Source organism: Trematomus bernacchii, unplaced genomic scaffold (assembly GCF_902827165.1).
Source record: "Trematomus bernacchii unplaced genomic scaffold, fTreBer1.1, whole genome shotgun sequence".
Taxonomy (NCBI): Eukaryota; Metazoa; Chordata; class Actinopteri; order Perciformes; family Nototheniidae; genus Trematomus; species Trematomus bernacchii.
Window position 1 is genome coordinate 278,083 of NW_022987438.1, and position 19,096 is coordinate 297,178.

The 19,096-nt window shown below is 42.2% G+C and overlaps 1 protein-coding gene across 9 annotated transcripts in view; it reads left to right on the top strand.

The window, feature by feature from the left end:
- nfixb (nuclear factor I/Xb) overlaps positions 1 to 19,096 on the top strand; it is a 164,909-nt gene that overhangs the window by 88,182 nt on the left and 57,631 nt on the right. The gene's annotated exons all lie outside the window — the stretch shown is intronic.

The following is a 19,096-nucleotide window of genomic DNA, read 5'->3' on the forward strand; positions in this document are numbered from 1 at the left end:
TGTATTTAATAGTCCGTGTTCTTCCCAGGATTCTGTTGAAAGTTTATTATTATGTTTTTATTTCAATCTCAGAAAAGAGGAAAGAGGAATTATGCCAGATTTGAGCTAATAGCTGATTTCCATCTGCAGTCCTTAGGTAAAGTAAATCAGAAGATAACTTTCTCTGTTTTGCCTCGAGATCACAATTTTCTCTTTCTTACGACCACCACTCATACGAGGCTCTTTTAGATTACATATCATTTTGCTGACGCTTTTATCCAAAGCGACTTCGAGGTCCCCTATTATACTGTCTTTCATCAATATATCACAGGTCTCAGATATATACAGAGCCTGTCTCTGATTGGCTGAAACACCAAACAGATCATTGCAGCATTACCCATAATCCCCTCTGTTTCAGCCCTGTTTCCAAAGTGCTGATTCTCTGTCTGTTACTTTAGATGAAAATAAGGAGCCCCTCCCCACACCCCTCTGAGAGAGATTTGGTTACAAAGAACTCAATGGTGCTCTAGGAGGAGATTCAGGTGATAATGTGGGGGGGGGGGTTACCTTGGTTGCTGATTGGCTAATGGTGACACAAGACAAAACATCGTTATGACATCATAAAGTGGGGACACATGTTGATGTAGAAGAGACATGAAGAAGAGACATGAAGAAGAGACATGAAGAAGAGACATGAAGAAGAGGGGACACATGTTGATGTAGAAGAGACATGAAGAAGAGGGGACACATGTTGATGTAGAAGAGACATGAAGAAGAGGGGACACATGTTGATGTAGAAGAGACATGAAGAAGAGGGGACACATGTTGATGTAGAAGAGACATGAAGAAGAGGGGACACATGTTGATGTAGAAGAGACATGAAGAAGAGGGGACACATGTTGATGTAGAAGAGACATGAAGAAGAGGGGACACATGTTGATGTAGAAGAGACATGAAGAAGAGGGGACACATGTTGATGTAGAAGAGACATGAAGAAGAGGGGACACATGTTGATGAAGAAGAGACATGGAGAAGAGGGGACACATGTTGATGAAGAAGAGACATGGAGAAGAGGGGACACATGTTGATGTAGAAGAGACATGAAGAAGAGGGGACACATGTTGATGTAGAAGAGACATGAAGAAGAGGGGACACATGTTGATGTAGAAGAGACATGAAGAAGAGGGGACACATGTTGATGTAGAAGAGACATGAAGAAGAGGGGACACATGTTGATGTGGAAGAGACATGAAGAAGAGACATGAAGAAGAGACATGAAGAAGAGACATGAAGAAGAGGGGACACATGTTGATGTAGAAGAGACATGAAGAAGAGGGGACACATGTTGATGTAGAAGAGACATGAAGAAGAGGGGACACATGTTGATGAAGAAGTGGATTTTGCAGAATAGGCTCTTTATCTTGGTTAGAAGTTTGTCCAGGAATCGGTTCATAGTCTGCTTTTTGCTTTTCAAATATTCATCCATCGCTGTTCGTCTTGTCACTGAAACCTCTCCCGCCTCTCCTTAACTGTGAACGGTCTTAAATTAAGAATGACATTAATGTACTAATTAATTACTGCTGGCCGTTGGATGAGAGGGTATTTCATAACTTAAGATGCCACTACATTGCAGGAACAGACGCTCAACAATGGCGATTTGTTTGCAGCTGGATCATTTGTTATCAGGACAGATTGAGTGCCTTTTGTTAATATGTCGGCCTGTGTCATAACTTCAATTCAAAAGCACCGGTTTTACCCGAAGGCTTTCACTGCATCAGTCCCCTTTCTGCCGCCTCTCCACCTGTCACCCGACTGTTTAGCCTTCAGGATTTATGGCCTTATGGTTTGTTTATTATAGTTTGTAATTTATTATTCCACTGAGTCAGTCAGTCAACAGCACGCCTGAAGGAACACAGGTGGACCGGGTTCATGCCACCTTTACAAAGACTGCTCTGTTTATTGCACACTGATTAAAGGGTGGGAGTGTCAGATAATCAAATAAAGGAGATCTAGGCTGCACACACACACACACACACACACACACACACACACACACACACACACACACACACACACACACACACACACACACACACACACACACACACACACACACACACACACACACACACACACACACACACACACACACACACACACCCACACACACACACACACACACACACACACACACACACACACACACACCACACACACACACACACACACACACACACACACACACACACAGTCAGAGTGTTTGCACCTTAATTAATGAGGTCTCGTGGAGGCCCTGCAGCGGTAAATGAGTGGAGTCACCTGGGGACAGCAACAGGTAAATCCTGTTCAGATCGACACCGAGGCGCTACTTGTTTCTTAAATTGGCTTCTAACACCTCGCCCTAATCACCTCGGTGCCGCCTTTCAATATCATGCATGCACCTCATTTAATCTATTTATCTTTCCGCACACTTCAAACTCTGCACAGACGATATGAGGCTTGCCTTGGCGTTTGTTAGCGTCTTTCAGCTTTTGGTTTTACAACTGTTTACTCTTTGATAGTGCTTTGGTTCACTTTCTAGTCACTGAAGGCAGCTATTCCACCCCAAATGAGCTAAGGTTGCAGAAATGGTGATGTTTTGGTTCAGTCTTGCTGCTCTTATAGTAAAATAATACCCAACGCTGCACGAAGGAGAAGACAATCCCAAACTGATTACTGTCAGCTCAAGTTCTGAAAGCTAACATTTTAAAAGGGAGAATTCATTTGTATATTGACAATCGGTCACATGACTGCTTCCATAAAAAAGTTCATTTTTCGCGTCTTTTAGCTCGTTGTTTTGGTTCTACAGCCCTTTAAAACTGTCCCCCCGCCCCCCCGCTGTGAACAGCTGTTTAGGGTAACCCTGGTGACAGATGTGGATCACGGTGACACTGACTCTGTTATGTCAACATACACAATCTGCCTCTAGAGTCAATGAACTGTGTGCAGGCGTTGGACTGGGTGTCACATGTGGTTTCTGAGAATCCAAGTGAGGCATAGCATGGGGCGCCTAGAAAAGAAATGACTATGTGTTAATCCAATCCAACTTTATTTAGAGAGCACATTTAAAAACAACAGAGTTGACCAAAGTGCTGTACATCAATACATACTATATATAACAAGCAGCATAAATGCATTCAAACAAAACAGATAGGACAAAAAACTAATGTAAAAACACGAGACAATAAAAGCATTCTTTAAACTCTCAGACACGATGCAAAGGAAATAACTAGTAGAGAGTTAAAGGAAATAGAAGTGAATCTTCCTCTTCCTCTTCCTCTTCCTCTTCCTCTTCCTCTCTTCCTCTGACCTGGCAATGAGCTCTTATTATCACCTCTAACTTTCCCCATGACTAGCTTTGCTGCTACTGCACTGGATCCAAAGACAAACAGTAACCTTTCATTTCTTAAAGAGGCCCTTTTCTGCTTTTTGGGGAGTTTTCCCTCTCCTGTAGTTCTATAGGTTTTAGTGCAACATCATCAGGAGAGGACTCTTTAAAGTAGAGACACTACATACTGATATACACCTGAACATCAGCAGGAGAGGACTCTTTAAAGTAGAGACACTACATACTGATATACACCTGAACATCAGCAGGAGAGGACTCTTTAAAGTAGAGACACTACATACTGATGTACACCTGAACATCAGCAGGAGAGGACTCTTTAAAGTAGAGACACTACATACTGATATACACCTGAACATCAGCAGGAGAGGACTCTTTAAAGTAGAGACACTACATACTGATATACACCTGAAAATGAAATATAAAAAGACCCCTTTAATATCAAGAGAAGCAGGGGACCCTCTGCTGCTTAAGGTATCCATATGTTTATTTAAAATAAGATAATAATTTAGTGGCTTCCTTTAAATGTTAAAATGTTAAAATGCTAAACTATACTTAAGCAGATGTTCCTTTGAGAGGTCATCCTTTTAGAAAATGTACACGACTCATTAACGTATATATCAGGACTAAAGTGGATATCTCTGGCAGCTGCAGCGTGGCATGCGCCTCCAGAAAGCAGCCGAGCACCAATAGGATTGGAGCGTTCCGTCCTGATCCATCTGTGCTCCGGGTGTGAGGGTAACTTACAGTAGTGGAGCGTCTCCTGAGGTCAGCTGGAAATCACAAAGACATGTGGAATGCTGAAAGTCGGCCAATGCAAACAGGCAGCCTGGCTCTCCGTTTGTTCAGAGCTCCAGCTAACATTTGAAAAGGGAAAACTCATTTTGATATCGACAATCGATCGGTAAAAAGGGTCATGTTTAGCGTCTTTCAGCTCGTTGTTTTGGTTTTACAACTGTTCACTCTTTAATAGTGTTTTGGTTCAATTTCTAGAGAAATGTCTAGGGCGATGTCTAGAGCGATGTCAAGAGCGATGTCTAGAGCGATGTCTAGAGCGATGTCTAGAGCGATGTCAAGAGCGATGTCTAGAGCGATGTCTAGAGCGATGTCAAGAGCGATGTCTAGAGCGATGTCTAGAGCGATGTCTAGAGCGATGTCAAGAGCGATGTCTAGAGCGATGTCTAGAGCGATGTCTAGAGCGATGTCTAGAGTGATGTCTAGGGCAATTTCTAGAGCAATTTCTAGAGAAAAAAAATCATAATCACGATTATTTTTGGTCAATAATTGATATCACGATTATTAAATACGATTATTCATTGACTTTGAAAACATCCATTTATTGAACTTTTAAATACAAATAATAATTTGAACAGTATCAACAAATATTTTGGAGCGCACTTCAACAAGCTACTAAACATATATAAATATGATAAATACAAATACATTAGATCAAATATGTTGCACTGTCACAACCTAGCAAAGCAAAATAATCGTTTTTTTCGATTATGTTGTTTTCGTAATTGCGATTAAAATACGATTAATTGCACAGCCCTATTTCGTAGTGTCTTTCAGCTCAGTGTTTTGGTGCTACAACTGTTTGTTAGTGTTTTGGTTCACTCTCACTTCAATTTCTAAAGCAATATGAAGCTTACTGTTAGCTCAAGCTCTGATAGCTTACATTTAAAGGGGAAATTCATTTTTATATTGGCAATCGATCACATGGCTGCTTGTATGTTCCATAAGAAAGTACATTTTTTGTGTCTTTTAGCTCGTTGTTTTGGTTTTACAATGTAATGCTCTTTTATAGTGTTTTTCTAAAGCAATATCTCGACACAGCAGGCAGCCGCTTTCTGCAAAATAGCTTGGATGGAACTCAAAGGTGGTTTTCGTGGCTCTTTTTTTAACATCTTTCAGCCTTTCTTTTGGTTTGACAGCCTTTGTAACAGGCAGATGTTTCTGTGGGTTTCCGGCCAGTATTGTGATTTGCTTATTTTTTAACATCTTTCAGCATATTGTTTCGGTCTCAAGGTCCGTTAACACTGTTTTGGTTCAGTCTCACCGTTCGTAAAACCCAATTTTCAGTAGGCAGCTGGTTTCTCAGGGTTCTTACGGTCATTAAAAACCTGGAAAAGTCATGGAAATTCAAAATGCTAATTCCAGGCCCTGGAAAAGTTATGGAAAACAATATTTTTCCCAAAGTTTTGGAAAAGTCATGGAAATGTAACTAAAGTTGCACCAAATATAATTTATATGTTATCCAATCACCAAAATAGTATTACTATAATGATAATAAATACTGTATCGTATAGTAACGAAACGTAAAATGGCATTTAACTGACGAGGTATTTCGCTGGTGAGAGATTTGAGTTGCTTTAGCGTGTAGAAGCTAGTAAGGCTACTATTTGATTTGTTTTAGATAGGCACAACATGTTTCATATGCAGACCTTATTTTCCTGTTCCATGTTCAAATAAACCATTTTCAGTGATACCGCTGAGAAAGAGTAATGTTTTTGGTCATGGAAAATGAGGTAAAGGTCATGGAGAAGTCATGGAAAATCATTGGTGAAAAAGTGTATGAACCCTGTTTCTGCAAAAAAGTTTGGGTAGCCCAAAGAAAAATGTGATTTGCTACTTTTTTGGGGTCTTCCAGCAAGTTATTTAGGTATTAAAGCTCGTTAATAGTGTTCTGGTTATCTCTCAGTGCTTTTTAACCACCAGTTTTAGACACAGCAGCAAGCTATTTCCTTTAAAAAGCTGGAGTGGCTTCAAAAACTTTAATTTAGTTTGCCTTCATTTGATCTCAGGTTGTGCATCTGGGTAAAATAAGGGTTGGATTGCGAGTGTTTGATAATAAACATAGTCAAAGTAAATGACAGTCATACGAATTTATTATTTCCTCTCCGGTCCTTCCCACGTCTCCTGGGTCATCCTAGCAAACAGGAAATAATACGTGATGTTTTACAAAAGTGTAAGAGGGCGTCTCTGGTTCTACTGCTGTTCATTTTGTATTATGTATTTAATTCAAACAGGACCATGCATACAAATACATTAATCTCAGAAAAGAGAAGAGATGAATTATGCCCGATTTTAGCTCGTTCTTATCCGACATTCAGAAATCTATATGTATACCTATATCGCGTTTTAGGGGACACAATAAGTGCCTGAAGAGTTGAGGGAAACATTCAGGATTCTCATGTCAGTGGGTTTGATGCGGTTGGAGAACTAATTCGTCAAATGTGCGGTTGGCGGGTGGATCTCGAAAACCGGACTCTGTGGCAAACTGATGACAAGCTGCAGCTGATGAACCCGTGACTCATTGCGAGGATTGGAAACAGATGCGTTGGGTGTTACACTGTCTTCCATGTGGCTGGCAGTGTGGCTTCATTCGGGCATTGTGTGCACACATGGCAAATGAAAATAAATGCAACATTTGTACAAAGTTTACAGGATGGTTTCAGGAACAAGTAACAGGCGACACCTTCCTCTTCGCCCACAGAGTCCAAAAGGTTTGCGTTTAGAAACCAGACTTCACAAGGAGCTGACTGGGTTTCCCCCCCACCACCACCCACCACCCACCACCCTCGTTTTCTAATCAAAACCACTATAAGCTTCACCCGCAGAGAGACGATCCGAGAGGCTCAGTTTCTCTCCCGGCACACATCCATCACAATAGAGGGCATTTTGGTCCAGCAGAACTCAGTTGGCTGCATCAAAAAGAAGGGAGCAGTTAGGGTTTCACTTACAGAGACGGAGAGGGAACGAGGGGGAGAGAAAACAAACACACAGGGATTGTTGAATTATGGGTAAAGACAGCTGAGGCTAACCAGGTTCGGTTTCCACGGTGCTGTGGGGGGGCTTACTGAAAAACAAAAAAGTCTATGACTCAGTCCTCAGCTCTCAAGGAGACTCGCAGACTTTGTCTCTCTACAAAAACACATGCAGTTGAATAAAAAAAAAAGGGGAACACCTTCAAAAACACAAAACCCCAGGGTTCAATATGGTCACGAAAATGTTCCACGTATCCTCACTGTTAATGCCAGAAAGGGAGGGGGTTGGAAGGAGGGAATAGCGAGCGAGCGAGAGGAGGGATCTGTCCTCACATTTGCTATCAATTTAGTGCACTGAAAATAAGCACCAGGTTTCACTGGAGCCGAGGAGAACACCAGGAATGTTTTTCCATATAAAACCCGAGCGAGGGAGGGAGGAGAGGAGGAAGGGGGAGAAATCCAGAGATGTGGGGCTCGGAGGAGAGTGAGAAAAAGAGATTTAAGGTTAAGAAATGAGGTGAAAAAGTTTGAGACAAGCTAACGGAGGAAGACAATAGCACCTTGGGTCCAGATGTGAAGCTGCAGTTTGACAGCTCATGAGGCTCAAGTGACGTTGGAGAACCCGAATAACCCCGTCGTGAAGGACAGGCGATTAAACCTTGAAGCTAGTCTGATATTCGGTATTAATACCACCAGACTCAGGGACAGCTTCATCCCACAGGCCATAAGACTTAAACACCTGAACTTTTGAAAGAACTGTTTGCAACTTACACATTATGTATCACTTGAATATAGACTCTTATTGCACTATTTCTATTCTATTCTTTGTATTTACTTATCTGTTTTATTGTGTTGCTCTGTTGGAGGAGCCTGGGACCTCAGATTTTCCTCGACATAACGACACTAGCTATGTACACATAACAATAAAAGCCTTGCATCTTGAAACTTGATGAAGATACTGTACACTGACAAATGGGGATTTCTGCACATCTGCGGATGAAATCACCACCACCATGCAGCTGTTTCTGAAACCTTCCTCTGCACACGTACAGTCTCCATCTCTGTGTGTGTGTGACGGTGGGTTAGAGAGACCGGAGACTCCCACAGGGCTCTGATGAAGGTTATCCTTTCAGAAGATAATCAATACGGCTAAATTTGAGCAGCAATATGTTCCCATTCCTGCGCCTCACACACTTTCAACAGATGTAGCTTGCTGCATTGTTTGCTGCACTATCCTGAGGTTGAGAAACATTTTGTAGTTTAGTGACTCACCTCGAAGCTACTTCTGCAGACGCTAATATGAAACAATAGAAAATGTGATTTGATGAAGAAAGACATGCACACACAGTGAGTCAGCTGTAACAACTAAACACTGTTCTGCAGTTGAGACAGTTAGTTAAAACAGGGGTCTTAAGAAGTATTAAAAGTTGATCAATCAATTTAGCGAAAATGAAGGCTATTAAAAAGTATTAAACGGCATTTTCCAAGGTATTACATTTGGTAGCTTGTTTCCAATAAGTATATAAATTGTCCAAAGAGGTTGTATTCTACAGTCTGCCTGAATGTAATCATTGCGTAGGTGTGTAGTGTGATTCTGTGTAGTTTATTTATGGCATCCCGTTGGATTTGACGTCATCTGAACAGGACATCGCACGCTCACTGCTTGATAGCGTGCGAAGGTCCGTTTACGCCGGTTGCTAAGCAACATCGTTATGGGGAAATGCAAGTTTGCGTCCAAATGTTTGGAAGATAAGGAGGAAGGACAATCAATACTGTATATAGTCAATGTGAGGTGAAGTGTGTCGCCAAGGTAACCGGTTAAAACTCCAAGTGGCGATGAGGTCTTAAAACGTATGGAAAGGGTCTTAAAAAAGGTCTTAAAAGGTTTTACATTTGACTTCAGGACTCCTGCATATACCCTGTGAAAGAGAAACTGTTTAAATATTTAGTTAAAAGTAACAGATAAAGAGTACAAATAGAAAAGACTAATGGTTGTATTGGTTAGGAGTTAAAACAGTAGCTAACAGAAACAGTTAAACTCGATCAATGTCTGAGACGTCAAGTTGTAAAGATAACATTGACACCTACATTTTATGAAATGGAAACTGATAATAGCAATAACTTCCTGACTTAAAATCCATTGAAATGAGCACATCTGGATCATAACCAGTAGTGTGTTGAAGGAGGCACTTCATCTGACAGGCTGTGGGGTAAATCAGGCACTAACTCTACAAAGCCAGATTACTACACAGTGGGTGAGGAGTTTGTATACATGAGGTTTTTGGGGCACTGTGGTCGTCTTTTCACTGCAAAACGGACTCCAGCGACGGTCTCCAGTCGAGTGTTTGACCCTCGAACAAAGACCCTCTTCCCACCAACAAAGTGCTGCTCTTATGCTGGAGAAAGAGTGAGAGTAGAAACAAGGAGGGAGTTAAAGAGAAAGAAAGCGAGAGGGGAGAAAAGGAGGGGGTTAAGAGACGGACCAGATGTGTCTTTTGTTTAGATTTGAACGGAGCGGAAAGGAAGGGTGTAGGAGTTAGAAGGCGACCTTGCGAGAGAAAGAAAGAGCGAGGGAGAGAAAGTGGGAGTGAGTGGAGTTTTTTTGACTGTAATGAAACCAAAGCATTCATAGCCCAAAGCCCTGTATGTGGGGAGGGGGGGGGAGCGCCCTATACAGTATGTGATTACCTACCAGCAAAACCACATTCATTATCCTAATTGCTACAATGGTCCCGGCGGTTGGGGGCTGCATTGTTAACATTTGTTAGGCTCATTGACTCCAGAATTCATGGTGTCTGTCATTACAGGTCGCTGCGAAGCTCTCCAGGGCCCGAAATCAGAGAGAAAAGGATAATCTGAAGTCCTAGCTGAAACACTTTTGCTTGTAAAGAGCCTTCATTTTGTTAGAAGAAGTTGGTGAGGGTCAACGTGTACGGGAAGATGTAAATGTTCTGGAGAAATGGAAAAAAATGTGCTTATGTTTTACCCATGTTCGTTATAGAGTGATGCAGTGATGATGTATTTTTGTAGGCCGACGTTAGTATCCCAAAGGGTCCTTGGACAAAAAGCCAATGGGATTTCTCCATGTGATTTTGGATAATGTCAGAAAATAATCTCCACATATTAACACCACTTTATGAGTTCTGAAGTTAATAGCTAATGTTAGGCTATAAAGGAACTACAGCACGGTCACATGACTTCACATCGCCACCGCTAAGCTAAAGGTGGCTAATGTTGGGCTATAAAATAACTACAGCACGGTCACATGACTTCACTTGACCACCGCTAAGCTAAAGGAGGCTAATGTTGGGCTATAAAGGAACTACAGCACGGTCACATGACTTCACGTCACCACCGCTAAGCTAAAGGTGGCTAATGTTGGGCTATAAAGGAACTGCAGCACGTTCACATGACTTCACGTCACCACCGCTAAGCTAAAGGAGGCTAATGTTGGGCTATAAAGGAACTGCAGCACGGTCACATGACTTCACTTCACCACCGCTAAGCTAAAGGTGGCTAATGTTGGGCTATAAAATAACTACAGCACGGTCACATGACTTCACGTCACCACCGCTAAGCTAAAGGTGGCTAATGTTGGGCGTGATGACGTTTAGTCGTCTCATTTAGACACTTGTTAGCAACCCCCGTTTTTAAATTCACCAGTGAGGTATTTACTGATGTATTTTATGTCGTAGAACAAACGTTAAAATCTCCTCAGCTTGTGTTAACCACAGACCTCATTTCAGGCTTCTAACTTCAGTGAAATTTGTTTGACTTCAACATATTTTTTACTGTAAATAACGGCTAACAGAAACACTGGCTTACATCAGAGTCCTGTCCCCTGCAAGTTTAATGCATTCACAACAACCCGCTGCGCCTCTGTTTGGATTACCATGCATTATCATGAGTGCACACGTTCAGCATGTGTTATGCTTTCGGGCCCTCGAAAGCAGCAAGACATTAAGCAAAACACAGCCAGAGGGGCCAAGATTTGAATGATTGAAAGACGAGGCCTTTCCTGCATTTTGCTGCACTAAATCGCCAGGCTTCCAGCAGCTTGTGTCAATATTTCACTGTGTGTGCTCGATGTTTTCAGAGAGTATCGAGCAGATGACTGGTATGACAGTTAGAACATGTGCGGTGGTGAGCTCAGAGACTAACAGCTCAATCTGTTTAGTGTCGAGACCAGAATCAGCCCAGTTGGGGAATGTTGCCAGTTGTGATCAACAATATGTCCAGCAGTTGTTTGTGAGAGAGCGCCGCACATGGCTGACTTATTTTGCATTTCTTCACAGGAAATGAAGGACTAAGTGACTTAAATATGTTCTCCTGCCTCTTGTGTACAAACTCTCTATGTGTTTCTTGGACCCTCAGTGTGAAAACATAATAGAGTGGTAGTGGAGATGAAGTATTTCATTAGTGGACACTGAAGGCATCATCTCCCTGGTTCCCTCCACAAAAAGCCAATGGGATTTCTCCATGTGATTTTGGATTATTGCAGAACATAATCTCTGTGTCAAACAAACGTTTATGATACTGACACGTTTAGTTCAGCAGGATCATCTCCACACATTAACACCACTTTATGATTTATGAAGTCAAAAGCTAACGTTAGTCTATAAAGGAACTACAGCACGGTCACATGACTTCACGTCCCCACCGCTAAGCTAAAGGAGGCTAATGTTGGGCTATAAAGGAACTACAGCACGGTCACATGACTTCACGTCCCCACCGCTAAGCTAAAGGTGGCTAATGTTGGGCTATAAAGGAACTACAGCACGGTCACATGACTTCACGTCACCACCGCTAAGCTAAAGGTGGCTAATGTTGGGCTATAAAGGAACTACAGCACGGTCACATGACTTCACGTCACCACTGCTAAGCTAAAGGTGGCGTCAGAATTAAATGTTAAAACGCTGACTCATTGCCTAGTTTAGGACTCATTCCTGCACCACTCTTTTACAAACCTCAGCTTCCCTCTCCTCCTCACAGCCTTGCAGAGTTTATGAAGCCAAACAACACACTCCCTCCTCTCTGTGGCTGAAGTGTGTGTGTGTGGTCTGATTACCCCCCCCCCCCCCCTCTGTGGTATATCTCTGACCCGGGGAGTATGTAGGGCAGTGGGTAGTGTGAGGGGGGGTTGATGAGCGTGATGTGCCAGCGTGAGGCACATGATCTCATCCGTGAGATGTCCCCCTCCATTGAGAACACAGTTGATCCCCCAATTCTTCCCCTATCTGCACGGCTATTTCTGACTGATGTGAAAACCAGCTGACAGTTCACGGGAACCCACCATCAATCTTCCTACTGACACATGAGTACGTGCTCACACACACACACACATACACACACACACACACACAGCTCATATGCATCAATGCACAGCAAGTGTTGCGTATTGATCCTCTTCACGTGAGGGATTCCCTTCACACTTTAGCCTCGTAGAACTGTAGTACACACTTCCAAGAAACTCAGGGCGGATCGCTGATTTACTTTGGCTTCCTGTGCTGGCCCACAAAGCAGGAAGTAACAGAAAGAGAACCCCAACAAGAAAAGAAAACATTTTAATTTATAGCCCAACATTAGCCACCTTTAGCTTAGCGGTGGTGACGTGAAGTCATGTGACCGTGCTGTAGTTCCTTTATAGCCCAACATTAGCCACCTTTAGCTTAGCGGTGGTGACGTGAAGTCATGTGACCGTGCCGTAGTTCCTTTATAGCCCAACATTAGCCACCTTTAGCTTAGCGGTGGTGACGTGAAGTCATGTGACCGTGCTGTAGTTCCTTTATAGCCCAACATTAGCCACCTTAGCTTAGCGGTGGTGACGTGAAGTCCTGTGACCGTGCTGTAGTTCCTTTATAGCCCAACATTAGCCACCTTTAGCTTAGCGGTGGTGACGTGAAGTCATGTGACCGTGCTGTAGTTCCTTTATAGCCCAACATTAGCCTCCTTTAGCTTAGCGGTGGTGATGTGGAGTCATGTGACCGTGCTGTAGTTCCTTTATAGCCCAACATTAGCCACCTTTAGCTTAGCGGTGGTGACGTGAAGTCATGTGACCGTGCTGTAGTTCCTTTATAGCCCAACATTAGCCACCTTTAGCTTAGCGGTGGTGACGTGAAGTCCTGTGACCGTGCTGTAGTTCCTTTATAGCCCAACATTAGCCACCTTTAGCTTAGCGGTGGTGACGTGAAGTCATGTGACCTTGCTGTAGTTCCTTTATAGCCCAACATTAGCCACCTTTAGCTTAGCGGTGGTGACGTGAAGTCATGTGACCGTGCTGTAGTTCCTTTATAGCCCAACATTAGCCACCTTTAGCTTAGCGGTGGGGACGTGAAGTCATGTGATTAAATGTTCAAAAAGCTCTTTATTTTTCTCATACTGCCTGTGCTGAAGCACCTCTTTTCACCCTCTGTCTGAAACCAGAGCCCAGTCTGCTCTGATTGGTTAGCTGGCCGGCTGTGTTGCGATTGGTCAACCGCTTAGAGATGTCCCGCCCCTTAGCGTATCACGTACAATGTGTTGGAGCGCTAGCCAATAGGAGCGTGAGTGTTCGATAGTGATGTCACTTTGTATGAAGTAAACAAAGGAGTCCAACATATCCAATTAAAGGCCCTTCTAGTTTGAACCACTTTTTATGAAGTTAGTTAGATGAGTCCAGTGGTTCCCAACATAGGGGTGGGGACGCTTCTAAGGGTCACATGATACATATGGGAGTCTAGTTTATAAATGTGATAGGAATAAAGAAAAACAATAACAAACTTAAAGATTTTCAAAGCACTTAAAAATGTGTGTGTGGCGTCTAAAGGATCTGTCAATTCAGTTTGAGTGAGTGTGTGTGTGTGTGTCCACAGGGACTAAAGTTAATGTGAGGTTAATGGGGGTTAACACAATCATAGGAACTGGAACAAATAGTGTGTTTATTGTTTTCTGAGCAGGTTTCATGCGTCTCTCACTATGACAGCGATGACAGCTCAGACTCTCTGGCTCAAAGCAGTGCATTTGAAGTGGCTTCTGGGGGGCCCTGGAGCGTGCCGAGAGGTCAGAGGTTACAACAACTGGGCCTCCCTGGACCTCCCCCTTTACCCCCTTAAACACCCACACACACACACACTTACACCCCCCTCCTGTGTTCATGTCAGGTCCACAGATCACTTCCAGATCCCCCTGTGGACAACTTAACTCCTGAAACCCTGCCTCCTTCTCTTCAAAGACACGTGTATCTTTGTGTACACACACACACACACACACACACACACACATACACACACACACACACACACACACACACACACACACACACACACACACACACACACACTCACACACACATATATCATGAATAGGCCATTGTGTTTTTTTCTCAGGGTGTAACCAACAAGTGTTACAAAATACATCGTGTTGCATTGTTTCCGTGTGTGTGTGTGTAATGTGTGTGTGTGTGTGTGTGTGTGTTTTGTTCTCCTCGTAGAATCTGTTGAATCAGCGAGGTGTGAAATTGCACTGTCATCCGCTTCACCTGTTAGAAAGTGACTGCAGTTTCTTTCACCTGTAAGAACAGCTTAGGAGTAGTGGACTTAATTAAATTACATTTTTTTTGTATTTGCGGAGGTAAAGTGATAGAAGAAGGAAAAATAATATATTTATATTAGCATAAGAAGTTGAAGTAAGAATGTGCTAAAATTAAATAAAGATTTATATATTTTATTTAAAAATAATAAATATATATATATATATAACACAAACATAAGATGTCAAAGTAAAAAAATTACAAATAAAATAAAAATGAAAATATTTTCTCTTTATATATAGAAAACATCCAAATAAAATAATAATAATAATAATAATATCTGAGTTTCTCTCAGCAGCTTATCACCCTCCGCCCCCCCACCCTGTTCCCCCTCTCAGCTTAACATCTGTTTCTACTGAGGCCCAGGAAAGAGGGGGGTGTGTGTCGAACTCTTAAAATTAATTAGCGCATTACCAAACGCTCGAGTTAGTAGATTTCCCCCTCCTCCTCCAGCTCCAGGTTTCTCTTGGGGTCTCGGGGGGCCGGTTTATCACCCCGTACCCAATTAGAGCAGGAAGTGAGGTCACGACCCCCCCCGTCAGGCCTCATCAGCTCCTGTGTCACCTGACGGGGGCCATGACACCACAAGAGAGGGGAGCAGAGGGGGGAGAGTTAATTTATTAATTTCCTCTTTTACTTAATCTGTTAACCTTGTTGACCCTCTTACACCGAGGGGGTTAAAGTACTAATACCACGCTGTAAAAATAACGCGGTTACAAGTAAACGTCCTTCAAAAATGCATTAATAAGTAAGAATCAGTCAAATGTAGTTAGAGTATTAAATGTTAACGTGCAGAAAAGTCTTAAATGGAGATAAAAAACAACCACAAAAATCTAAATTGCTCAAAAGTACATTAAAAAAAATCCTTACATTTTAGTAGATGCCAATTAACTCTAGTCTGAGTGAAAGTACTAATACCACGCTGTAAAAATACTTAATAAGTTACTTAATAAGTAAGAATCAGCCAAATGTAGTTAAAAACAACCAGAAAAAGTACATTAAAAAAATACTTAAATTGTAGACGATGCCAGTTAACTCTTTTCTCTCATTTGTCGTTAAGCTGTTTTGTTATAAACCGTTGGCTAATTTAATTTAGTTAAAACATACATAATGTTTCTAATTCCTTGCTCACTTAAAGGTGGGGTAGGTAATTCACTTCAGAAACACTTTTTGTTATATTCCATGGAATGCTCTTAACATCCCGATAGCAATGAATATATTAAATGATTTGACAATAAATACATAAAAACGTCATCTGTGGAAGCTGTGGTACTGTAAAAAGCACGACCAATCATCTGAGCCGGCCCGGCTAAAATAACTGGATGGCCTACCTGCCTGTCAGCCTTCCATCTGTGCACAAACTTATCTCATGCCCTCATTGGTCATGTTCGTGTGTGTTGGAGGAGGGGCTCTGTGAGGAAGTGGCAGATTTTTTCCGGTTGTGTATTTTCAAATTCAAGCGCACTCGAGCTGGTTTCTCCAAAAGGATATAATATCCTGCTTATATTTTGTTTACTGTAAATAATGGCATTTCAACGTGTATATTTTCTACTTTTTTAATGCTGTTTTATTTCTATTTTGAGATGATTACATTTTAGAATTGTTTATTTCTACTCTTTGAATTTCTACTTATGTGCAATGCCTTGTTTTTTATGCTGCTGCAACGCAAACAATTCCCAAATTGGGATCAATAAAGGACATCTAATCTTATTATCTTAATTGTAGTGGAGTATTATGGCAGGGTAAGAAAATACTCAGGTAAAGTGCAAGTACCTCAAGTTGCACTTAATCACAGTACATGAGTAAATGTGTGGAAAGAATTTGATTTCCAATATATTTACGAAGTTTTGTGCACTTCTTTAGTCTAAAAAAACAACTGTAATATATATATTACACTTTCAGAACGATATTTGCACGATAATGCAGAGATGATTTTGCAGCCATGATGCTAACAAAGTCTCTTTCTCTTTCTCCTCCATGTTTCTGCTGCTGCTGCCGTCTCAACTAAAGGTAAGACCACTAAAGTGTTTCCAAAACTCATTTCAAATCCCTGTCTCCTCCTGTTCTCTGCAATATCTTCTACTTCTGGTCGTTTTAAAGAAGACGCCCTACTCCTTTCTCATCTGTCTCTTCTACCATTTTCCCGCCTTTTTCCCACATCACTGTACAGAGACAGACCTGATGTCGGCATTTCTGAGCATTCAGCATAATATCGCTAGGACTTCTGTTAGTATTGTTCCATATTTTGTCCACATTAACGTCTCAAATCCACCATATTTAAAATAATTAATTGTTTGCTAGCATCTATGTTAGAGAGCTAGCAATTTTCTCTTTGTGCTGCCTTTGTCGGCACCTTGCTTCCTTTCTTTGCAGTACTACCACTCGCCAAAAAACTCAAAATACCTTTTAATCATAACAAAAAATACCATTGCCAAGTAGAGATATTGTAGTAGTGATAAAACATCAACACTGAACACGTTTTGCAAAATCGATAAGTGCAGGGATATCATTTTTTCTGTATTGGACCCTGAAGTTAGCATCTCCCTGGTTCCCTCCATGTTTAGTTCAGTAGGATAATCTCCACATATTAACACCACTAACGGTCACATGTCAGTAAGCTAAAGGTGGCTAATGTTGGGCTATAAAGGAACTACAGCACGGTCACAATGACTTTCACGTCACCACCGCTAAGCTAAAGGTGGCTAATTTGGGCTATAAAGGAACTACAGCACGGTCACATGACTTCACGTCCACCACTGCTAAGCTAAGGGTGGCTAATGATGGCTATAAAGGAACTACAGCACGGTCACATGACTTCACGTCTCCACCGCTAAGCTAAAGGTGGCTAATGTTGGGCTATAAAGGAACTACAGCACGGTCACATGACTTCACGACACCACCGCTAAGCTAAAGGTGGCTAATGTTGGGCTATAAAGGAACTACAGCACGGTCACATGACTTCACGTCTCCACCGCTAAGCTAAAGGTGGCTAATGTTGGGCTAAAGGAACTACAGCACGGTCACATGACTTCACGTCACCACTGCTAAGCTAAAGGTGGCTAATGTTGGGCTATAAAGGAACTACAGCACGGTCACATGACTTCACGTCACCACCGCTAAGCTAAAGGCGGCTAATGTTGGGCGTGATTACGTTTAGTCGTCTCATTTAGACACTTTAGACACCAGTGGGGTATTTACTGATGTATTTCATGTCAGAGAATAAACATCTCTTCAGCTTGTGTTAACCACAGACCTTATTCCAGGCTAACAACCAAAAACACATTCAGAAAACCATTGTCGAGCTAGCTGGACATGCTAAAATGCTAACTCATCTTTGACTTTTAGGACTCATTCCTGCACCACTCTCTGAAATAACGGTGCGTGCTTGAGCTCCACGCGTGTACTTTTAATTAGACGTATTTAATAAATGTAACAGAGTTAATTACTGCGAGTTGATTCAGAACGGTTTCATGATATTTTGGATTGGAGCCCTCCTTTTGTCCCGTTTCCTGTAACGAGGCTCCACTCCTCCTCTCCTTCTGTCTCCACTGCAACACCTTCATTTGTCTCCAGACTAACTCTTCCTCACCCTCTCCTCCCCCTTTTTCTGCATCTCAATCCTTCACTTTCCCCCCCCTTTCCTTGCTTCATCTCTTCCTCCTCCTCCTCCTCTGTTTGCGCCTGTTTACCTCCATCGTTCCTCCAGATGGTTCGTGTTAAAACTCTCCGTTTGACAGCCTCTTTTTTCCCTCCACGTTGATATTATTTTAACATGGCTCAGACCTGGAGGAACACAGGAGAAGGACGAGCAGGGGGTACAAGGAAATTAAAAATATGAAAAACCCCGATGTATTAAAAGCAATGACTCCGTCAGGCAGCAGTCATCACAGGCCCTTTGGTTCTGCGTACTGTACTTTTTTAAATAAATAAAGCCACATATAATGTAATATTGATTTAAATCACATCTGTTAGGGTGATTTCTTCCTCCCCCTCTCCCTCTGCTCCACAGCTCTTGGATGGAGAAGAGGTCCGGGCTGCCAGAAATAATTGCTTGTTTGCTGGTATTTACTTGAAATCTGTCAGAGACGGAGAGAGGGAAAGAGTTGGAGGGAGAGAGAGTCGATGCACAGATCCTTATCTCACGCTTTAGTCCTACTGCTGTGTGTTGTGTGTGTGGTGTGTGTGTGTGTTGTGGGTGTGTGTGTGTGTGTGTGTGTGTGTGTGTGGTGTGTGTGTGTGTGTGTGTGGTGTGGTGTGGGTGTGTGTGTGTGTGTGGTGTGTGTGTGTGTTGTGTGTGTGTGTGTGTTTCATTTAAGAGCTTCTCATTGAAATATACAATAAGAAATATGATATGTAACCACAGGTGTGAATACAAAGGGCACATCTAAAAATATATAT